Here is a 9535-nt window from a genome sequence, read left to right as displayed (position 1 = left end):
ATTAGAAATATTCGTGTTTATCTGTACAGATTCCAAAAATGAATTCTGTGAATTTACAGTTTATGTGTATGATTTGCTGGATAGATTTCTATTTGTTTTTTCTTGAAATATTGATATTTGTTTTCCCTTCTTTCTCCAGTAAGTTTTTCTCATCTCGATCCACTCTTTCTATGTATTTGTTGTAATCCAGTATAGATTTAGTTTTTTGAATTTTGCGATTTGAATAACACGATTTGTTGAGAGTTTACGCGAAAAGTCGCCATGTTAAATTCTTTCCTTTTTTATTATCATAAATCATCGTTATTATATGTGTACATGATGTATATAATACATGTATATTATTTTAACTTCTTTCTGTTATTGTTCTATTTTTATTATTATATTGTTCTGTATTACATTATTATATTACATATATTATTATTATTATTATTATTATTATTATTATTATTATTATTATTATTATTATTATTATTATTATTATTATTATTATTATTATTATTATTATTATTATTATTATTATTATTATTATTATTATTATTATTATTATTATTATTATTATTATTATTATTATTATTATTATTATTATTATTATTATTATTATTATTATTATTATTATTATTATTATTATTATTATTATTATTATTATTATTATTATTATTATTATTATTATTATTATTATTATTATTATTATTATTATTATTATTATTATTATTATTATTATTATTATTATTATTATTATTATTATTATTATTATTATTATTATTATTATTATTATTATTATTATTATTATTATTATTATTATTATTATTATTATTATTATTATTATTATTATTATTATTATTATTATTATTATTATTATTATTATTATTATTATTATTATTATTATTATTATTATTATTATTATTATTATTATTATTATTATTATTATTATTATTATTATTATTATTATTATTATTATTATTATTATTATTATTATTATTATTATTATTATTATTATTATTATTATAGTAGTAGTTTTAGTAATAATATGAAGTGAACTACTCCTACAGAGAAAACATAAAAAAATCTTGGAAGAAAATCTTGTAATGTGGAAACAAACTCTTGTTCTGATATTTCTAAAAGTAATATATAATATATAAGTATATATTTATTAATTATTATTTTTGAAAAAATGGTCTATAAATGTGTGTACTGTATATGGATTTGTCATTAAACATCATGTCATCATCCATCTAAAGCTCCTTAAAATGCCCGAGTGAGTTATCATAGCTTCTGTCTGTGAACATCAAAAGACACATTTCTTTCCATTTGGAATAGTTCAGAAAATTTGAGCATTATCAGTTTATGCACAGAAATAAGTATGTAATCGTTTACTTCACGATAATTATATGTATTATATTACTAACGTGTATATCGAGATTAATAGTGGGGATACGAGCTTTTTTTCTTTTGTCGCAAATTTCAAGGCCGCCATTGTAAAAACTTTTGTTCTTCACGAAAAAGTATCGAAATTAGTATTTATGCCAACAATGGGAACAAGTGAAATTCTTGATCGGTTTTAATGAACATAGCCTTATTTTAAAGACCAAAATTTAATCTATGAACTCGCTTTTTTGAATTTTCGAAAAAGCTTTATAACTTTGAATAAGCTACTCTCGAAAAAACATTATTTTTAACTAGATTTTTTTCAAGAAAATGAAGCTGTTTCAATTTTCATTAATAACGTAAAACCATTATAAAACCAGCGATGATGAACAATCTTAACGCGTCGGTAGTACCGTTGCATACATCGACATTTTCATGATAATTGTTGTACAATAATTGATAATCCATTGCTCTTTCGTGCGATCAGATACTTCTACTTCTGTTTTTATAATATTAACAATCTTTCTACTACTGTTTTTATAATATTAACCAAAGTCTCTCATCCGGGATAAAAAAATTCACGCGCTTGCGATTTTTTTATTTTTAAAAATGAATGCAATTTACAGTTTTCTTATCTTTTATAATATTTTTAAAAAATTGTAGAGCAGGGAAGAGTGATTGTTACGGTTGTTGTTTTTGTGGTTTTTATTTTTACAATGTTAATTTTTACGAATTATAACGTCTAACAATTTATTTCTATTCTTTCAATTCATCAGTTCGACAATGTGCGATGAGTCCATTTTACGTATATTTCGTCTTTTTTTTTCGCAATATCTTTTCTACCAAGTAAATAATCAGATTTGCAATTTTCAACAATTTTAATTTGTTGAATTTTCTTTCGATATCGAGTGTTCACAAATCCTGAAGTAAACGAGTTTATACAGCTGATGCTGCAATACATATGGTTGATAATACAATAAATCGTGAATCGAAATAGTGTCCTTTAGAACGAAGAGCATTGTTGGTCACGTACATACATTGTTATACGTTTATTAACTGTTGTGGCGTATGTTTTACCAGATCACTCTTCTGTTTTCAGTGTTTTGTTTTGTGTAAGATTCATTGCTTTATGAGGATTTTTTTCACATCTTCCGAATCCTGATGCAAGAGTGGTATTGAATAGAACTGCTTTTTATATATATTTTTTCTATATTATAATAGTCAAGCCAATGGTTGCATCTTAAAATTTGACAATCTAAGATTGATGATCATAAGCACGTTATGCTTCTAAAATACATGCTGCTTTTTGAATTTGAATTAGCGAACTTTGACGGGGAATAATTGACTGCGGATAAAAGGCGCTGATTATAAAAAATCCTAATTAAAAATCAAAATCTTTTATTTTTCTGACAGAAACTGATCGATTTTTCCACTTTCTTTGCATCATTGTTGTTGATTTGAATTGATTCAAAGAATAAAATAACATCACTGTCTTTGAGTAATGTATAAAAAATCCTTCATTTGGAACATGTCAGAGCTGACTTTTATTTTCAGCATGCTGAATTGTTGGAGTATAAACGTAATCTTTTTGTTTCCCCTTCATTGTCAGACTCTTCACTATAGTTGGTCATTTGACTTCAATAAAGGTATTTGAATCAAACAATTAGCCGGTTAAGAAAAGTCACCAAGAAAGATTGATTTTTATCTGTCAGACTCTTTACTATAGTTGGTCATTAATTTCAATATCGAATTCATGCTCGGTAAAGAATTGTCTAATTGTTAATCTTTTTTTATTCCATACCTAGTATTATTATTTTTCTTGACGCAGAAATATCGAATGTGTGAGGGCAAGCCGTATCTGGAACATAATCATCATCGATGGTTTGAATATGGAATTGAAAATTCTTCCTAGTAAGCAAAGGATTTTTTCCTTTTTGCGAGTTAACTTGACTTTTTTTATTTATTGAGTATTGTAAAGTTGCCCGCAGCTTTACTTGATAATTTATTTATTTCACGATGTAGATTACACCGATATTCGTACTACGAATGGCAACTTTTGTCAGCTATAGATTTTGGCAATATAGGAATTATATAATTCAGCTACATTATTTGCGACCGATCAAATTGGGACGTGTTAATTACAATATAATGGTGGACTCATTCCCCTATCACTGCTTGTTGATAAGTTATATGTTATTAGTTGATTTGCAAGATTATAATGTAAAAAATTTAGAAAAATATTCTATGAAAGAAGAAGTAAAATATATATTAGGTTATAACTCTAAAATAATCTTACATATTTCTGCAAACAAGGCTGGAATAGTGGCTAATAAATTTGTTCGTTCACTAACCTTGAATCTGTTATTTATTTCACTTAAGGCTCCTCATCATGCTTTGCTCGAAGCGTGTCTAGTTCAGTAGCAGTTAATGACTAACCTAGAGCTATAAGTGCAATAGGGGAACAATGACATGCGCTTATAATCGTATCGGTGTATAAATTTGTATAGGTGTAGTTCTATCAACGCGTATCCTAGCGGTATGGTTAGTGTTAGAGCAGGAGTAAGTCACCTCATATTTGTCGCGGAAGAAGCGGTCTCCACTTTCAGTTCATTGCCATATGTAAATTCATTAGCCACCAATTGACTATTTATGAATAGAAACAAATGCAACTCTTGAGCCATGACGGTGACAAACAGTGCCACGATTCTCTGTCTTACCTTACTGGAACAGGCAAATAGCAGCATGGGTCATATATACAACTCTTTAGATACCAGTTAACCAATTCTGAGAGTAGTAAGTTGGGCACATAATAGTCACAGTTTCTCTAACGAGTTTGACTTTGATTACATTAGATCATAAGCTTGAATTATTCAAAATATTTGAGAAATATTTGGTAAATTCTAAGGTTATATTTATCAATTATTATGCAATAAAGATTTCGTTATATTATCTGATCGAGTATAAATCTATGCATTAAAATTTTTATTATAAATCGATATAATTGGAATAATAAAGAAACAATTGATTAACTGAAATATGTAATCTTTAAGAGAAGAAAAGCTGGGAGTTTGTAGTATAAGTTTTATGATTATTAAATTTGATTATCAAATAGGTTAGGTGTAATCATCCTGACCCTTCAAGAAAATAAATTTACGTATACGAATATCAGAACGTCGAGACGATTGATGCAATATCCGTCGCCGTACGATAATATTGGAAAAGACCGATTATTTTACCTACGTAGGTAGCATTACTCACGTTTCACTCTAGCAGTGGGATTATACTCGCGGGTATGAATACTGTACGGAAAGGATTGGTAAGCAGGTAGGCGATAATTTAGTCCTCAAATAAAAGCCCTGTTCAATCAATCGTCGACCGAAAAAGACAATCTTAAACAGCGTAGAAATCTGGAATCTGAGTATTTATTTTATATATAATATATTTTTTCTATTATATACTTTTATTATATATATTTATTATTTTATAATATATTTTTTCATAATTTATCAGGACAAATATTTCTTCATATTCTCTAAATGAGGGACATTATTTTTTATGAACTATTTAATCATGTTTTCCTTTCTAGCGTATTGCTTCATTAACTTCAGTCGGAATGTTTGGAATTGATTTTTTTTATATCTATTTTTTAAAATTCTCCGTAGTCATCTGAGCATAATAGTCGTCAGTTGTAATATTTATCTTAAAAATTAATTCAGCTTTTCTACAAATTCATTTTATTCTTCAGCATGGACAATTATATAACGATGCAATGAATTTGTATTTCTTAAAACACCTAACATTTTTTTGTTTACCAGCATTTATAGAAACTAAATCAGGTATTGTCTACCCATGTCTTTTCAATATATATTATACTTCTCTTTTGAGATCTATAATATTCAATCGTTTTTATATATTTTCGTCGCTATGGAAACACAAATATCCAGTTTTTTTATTAAAATTTTATATCTTATTGAAATTTACATACGAGATATTTCTAAAATCATTGATTTTAAATATGTCCAAAACAGCTACTTTTATATTGTTATAGACGGAAAATAAGTAGTTTCAAATTTTCTATTCCTTTCGGTATCTAAACAATAAAGAAGCACTATTGTCTCCAAGTAATATGTAAAAGATTGATCTTGATATAATCATCAGTCTTTTAACTTTGAGGTATGTGAACGTAATTTTCTTACGTTTGTCATCGATGTCAGATCATTTAACAATGTAAATTTCACTTTCACGAGGCATTAATTATTTCATCGGGACAAACCTTCAAGAACAGTTCATTATTATATACAATTAAAAAATAACTTTAAACAAACATACAGTCCGTACTTGCTGGATAATTGATTCATTGTCAATGTCAATCGTTTTTCAATTCACCATTTTGTTTAAAATATTGATGTTGCTCTTCTAAACTTTGTTTTGACTCGCAAACTAGAAGGTTTTGAACTTTACGAGAATAGATGATTTTTGGCATAAGGTCTTCGTGATTAAAAGACCTATGTTTTTATTTTTAGTAGCTGAAGCGATTATTTTTAAAAATTCGATACAATTAAATTGTTTGTTTCTTTAGAGGTCTATTCTTATTTGCATTGGATTTCTAATAATCTCTCCTTTCTTGTGGATACTGATTTCTGAAATTACTGGTTTTTTTCACAATCCCAACATTGCGGAATATTATTCTCTATTCTTGTGTTACAGGTTCACCCTTTTGTTATATATTTCTATGGTAATTTTTCGAAATCGATGGTTTGATGAAATGTTCCTCCTTCTTGTCATTTCTAAAAATAAAATCATTGACTGATATGACTCTCTCTACTTTATATTGGGTTGTCGGAAAGTCATGATGTATTTTTACTGCGTTTTTCAAAGTCAATTTTTTTTATATAAAGAACAAAGATAATCATTGATATATTGCCCGTTTTGTTGGATAACCCGTTGTCATCTCTTAGTTTTATAATTCCTTAGAAGGAAATTAGAAGGACCTGTCTTTATCGATGAAAAACCGAACAAAGTGCTGATTTATGGCCTCATCGGAATTGAACGTTATATCACGTAAATAATTTTGAAGAGCGCGAAACGAATGGAAATTCGGTTTGTATGGTGAGTATGGTGAGTGTGGCAATACATCCCATCCAAGCTCCAACAATTTTTGACAGATGATAAATATTATGTCTGGTCTCGCCTTGTCTTGTTTACGATTAATATTAAACCTACCGATACTTCATGTATACCTATTCCTATCGTAATCATTTTAGAAAAAAAAACATCTTTTATGCAGTTTCAATATTAATATCAGAAATTTCCTGGTCATCTTCCGAACAATCCTCGTCGATATTATTTATTTTGTCTAATAAATTGATATTCCTCGACAATGATTAACATTTTTAAAGTGAATATACAAATGATAAAGTAAAAACTAAAATAAAAAAATGTAAATTAAATGTGGCAAAAGCATTGGGAACATAAATAAAAAAAGTTCGAATGTAAATCATATTACAAAATATTGTCGGTTCTGTTCACTTTGTCGAAAGCTTTTGTTGTAGCACTTATAACACGTAATACACTCTATTAATACACTTTGTGGAATTTTTATGCTATTAGGATCGCAAGACCGTACTGTCGCACAAAGACAGCTAATCATCTTTTCCAATCGCTCATTTATTTATCAGACTATAAATTTTTCTTCAGAAAGTAAAAAATATTGAAAAATGGGTTGTATGTACTATAAGAAAGAAGTCAATAAGTTAAAAGGTGATACAGTAACATTGTATACAAGAAATGCTAAACGAAATTTCAAAAACGGTCATTTGATCGCGCGTGATATTATTAGATTTAGTGTTAACGAGCTCTAGATGTTTCTGGATTCGTTCGAATGTTTCATTCAAACTGTCTAATTGCCGACAGTACACATTCGAATTTATATTTGAATTGATTGCTTGGTATTTAGATAGGAGCTTGAAAAACACTTTGTTTAAAATTCGACATTCAGAGATTGCCAATGTCACATTTTTCTTGAAATGAGAATACCGAATGGCTTTGAAAAAGCGTTGACAAATCAAAGTTCCTTTGTTAGCCATCTTTTGTAAAGTCTCTTCTTGTTTTTGTTCACAGCGCTCCAATTTATAACAACTAATTTTCTTTATCTATGCATTATTTGATCAGAGAGATGATTCTAAAGGCGATCTTGAATGACAATGAACGAATCGTTTAGATTGAAGAACGATACATGAAAAAATCGATCACTTTCTAAAATCAATCAATGTTATTACTTTAATATCGTCTAATTGGTCATTAATGTTTCCATTTGATTCGAATTCGATAATCATTATTCAACTTCCTCTCTGATACTTCCTGTCAATTTTGCCTTCATTGTTCCACATTTGTCCTTCAATATCTCGGATGAGAATAGGTAATATGCGAAAAGACCTCGTAGTCGTGACATCCTCCATTCTGAGCACGTTTTCCGTTTTTCGTTGCTTCGTTTCATTTATTTTTTTGTATCACTCTGGAATTTTCCCTGTTCTCGCGAAACTTCCATTGCATTCTCAGATTCAAGTGAATCGATTCTTCTTGACCTATTAGGTATCATGTTTCTAGATATTTTATTTTTGACACCAATGTTACGAAGCGCGCGCGTGTGTGGGAGAGGATGTTTCTATGCGTAATAGGAACTAGGGTTTGTAGATGCTGAAAATGGAAGATCTGTGAAAGTTTCAAGTTAGATACCGATGCTTCCAGGCATGGGATAGTCAAGTATCACAAGTACAAAATGGAAAAGAAGTTCATAACTTAGGCTAGTAGGGTACTGTATAAGGCGGAGGAAAATTATTGTGAAATCAGATAAGAATTGCTCGCTAGATTTCATCAAGACATTTAATCATTATTTGATAAATTGAACAAAGTTTTTGCGAGCAGATTATGCTTCTCGCGATGGTTACTTTCTTTTAAGGATTTGGACGGACAATTATAGCCCAATGGCTTGAGCGATTACAACATTATGATTTCGAAAATATCCATAGAAGAAGAATGTCATATGACAACGCAGATAGTTTGTCTAGACGACCATGTGAGGAGACGCAATGTGGTTATTGTGCCAGAAAGATGCCGAGAGCCGATGGAGAAGCGAAAATTTGATAGGGAAAATATTTTTTGAAGACGAAGAATTCAGGAATTGAAGTGATTGGCAACGAGAGGATGAAACAATTAGCATTATTCTAAAAGCGAAACAGAAAGAAAAAAGATCAGATTGGCAGGAAATTTCGGCAAGAGAATCATCACTAGAAGTATACTGGGCGCAATGGGACTCTTTTTATTGAAAGAACCTTCCTGTTTCGAACTTGAGAACACTCAAGCATGAACTTTCATACTATTCAATTTGTTGTTCGGCGAAAGTGCGAAAATCGAAGATATTTTAAGGGAAGCACTTGATAGTCCCGCGGAAGGACACTTCGAAGTAAATGAAACCTTGGAAAGGATTCGAAGAGATATTATTGGGTTGGCTGTAAGCAGAAAGTAGAAGATTGGTGCAGGACATGTACAGTTTGTGTCGTTAGAAACGATCCAACAAGAAAATAAAAGAATAAGATGTGGATTTACAATGTATGAATGTCTTTTGAACGAGTGCAAATGCAAAACGATATTTTAGGTCCTTCCCCGAAGTTTTCACGGAGAAATAGATTTCTTTTGATAGTAGTAGATCGTTTCAGTAAGTGGATGAAAGCATTTCTAATTAGGAATTGTAGGGTAGAATTTTTCAAGCAAACATGGAATACCATCAAAGTTACATATTGATCAGGGTAGTAATTTCGAGTTTAGATTGTTTAACACGTTCACGTTGGCGCTACTATTTTCGTTTCTCTCTGTGGGACAGCGCTCATATCAACGCTTTACTTCATCCTATTTTTTTTTCAATTAATATGCGTTAAATTTCCATTATTGAAATTTTAACTATATGGCAATTTTTTTAGTTGCTAAACGAACTAAATTTTTGGTGATAAACTAACTCTGACAAAAAATTCAAATGTACACCATCCAAAAAGTTCCAAGACTGATTTTATTTCTGACGTATAAGCGACGTCAGCGCAATAATTATGATAGTATTTTAAACTAACAACTCTAAATAACAGATGTGCATTTTATCAGTCAATTGTCAGCAGGCAGT

This window comes from Vespula vulgaris, chromosome 19, assembly GCF_905475345.1.
Source record: "Vespula vulgaris chromosome 19, iyVesVulg1.1, whole genome shotgun sequence".
Taxonomy (NCBI): Eukaryota; Metazoa; Arthropoda; class Insecta; order Hymenoptera; family Vespidae; genus Vespula; species Vespula vulgaris.
Note: the sequence above shows the minus strand (reverse complement) of the source record.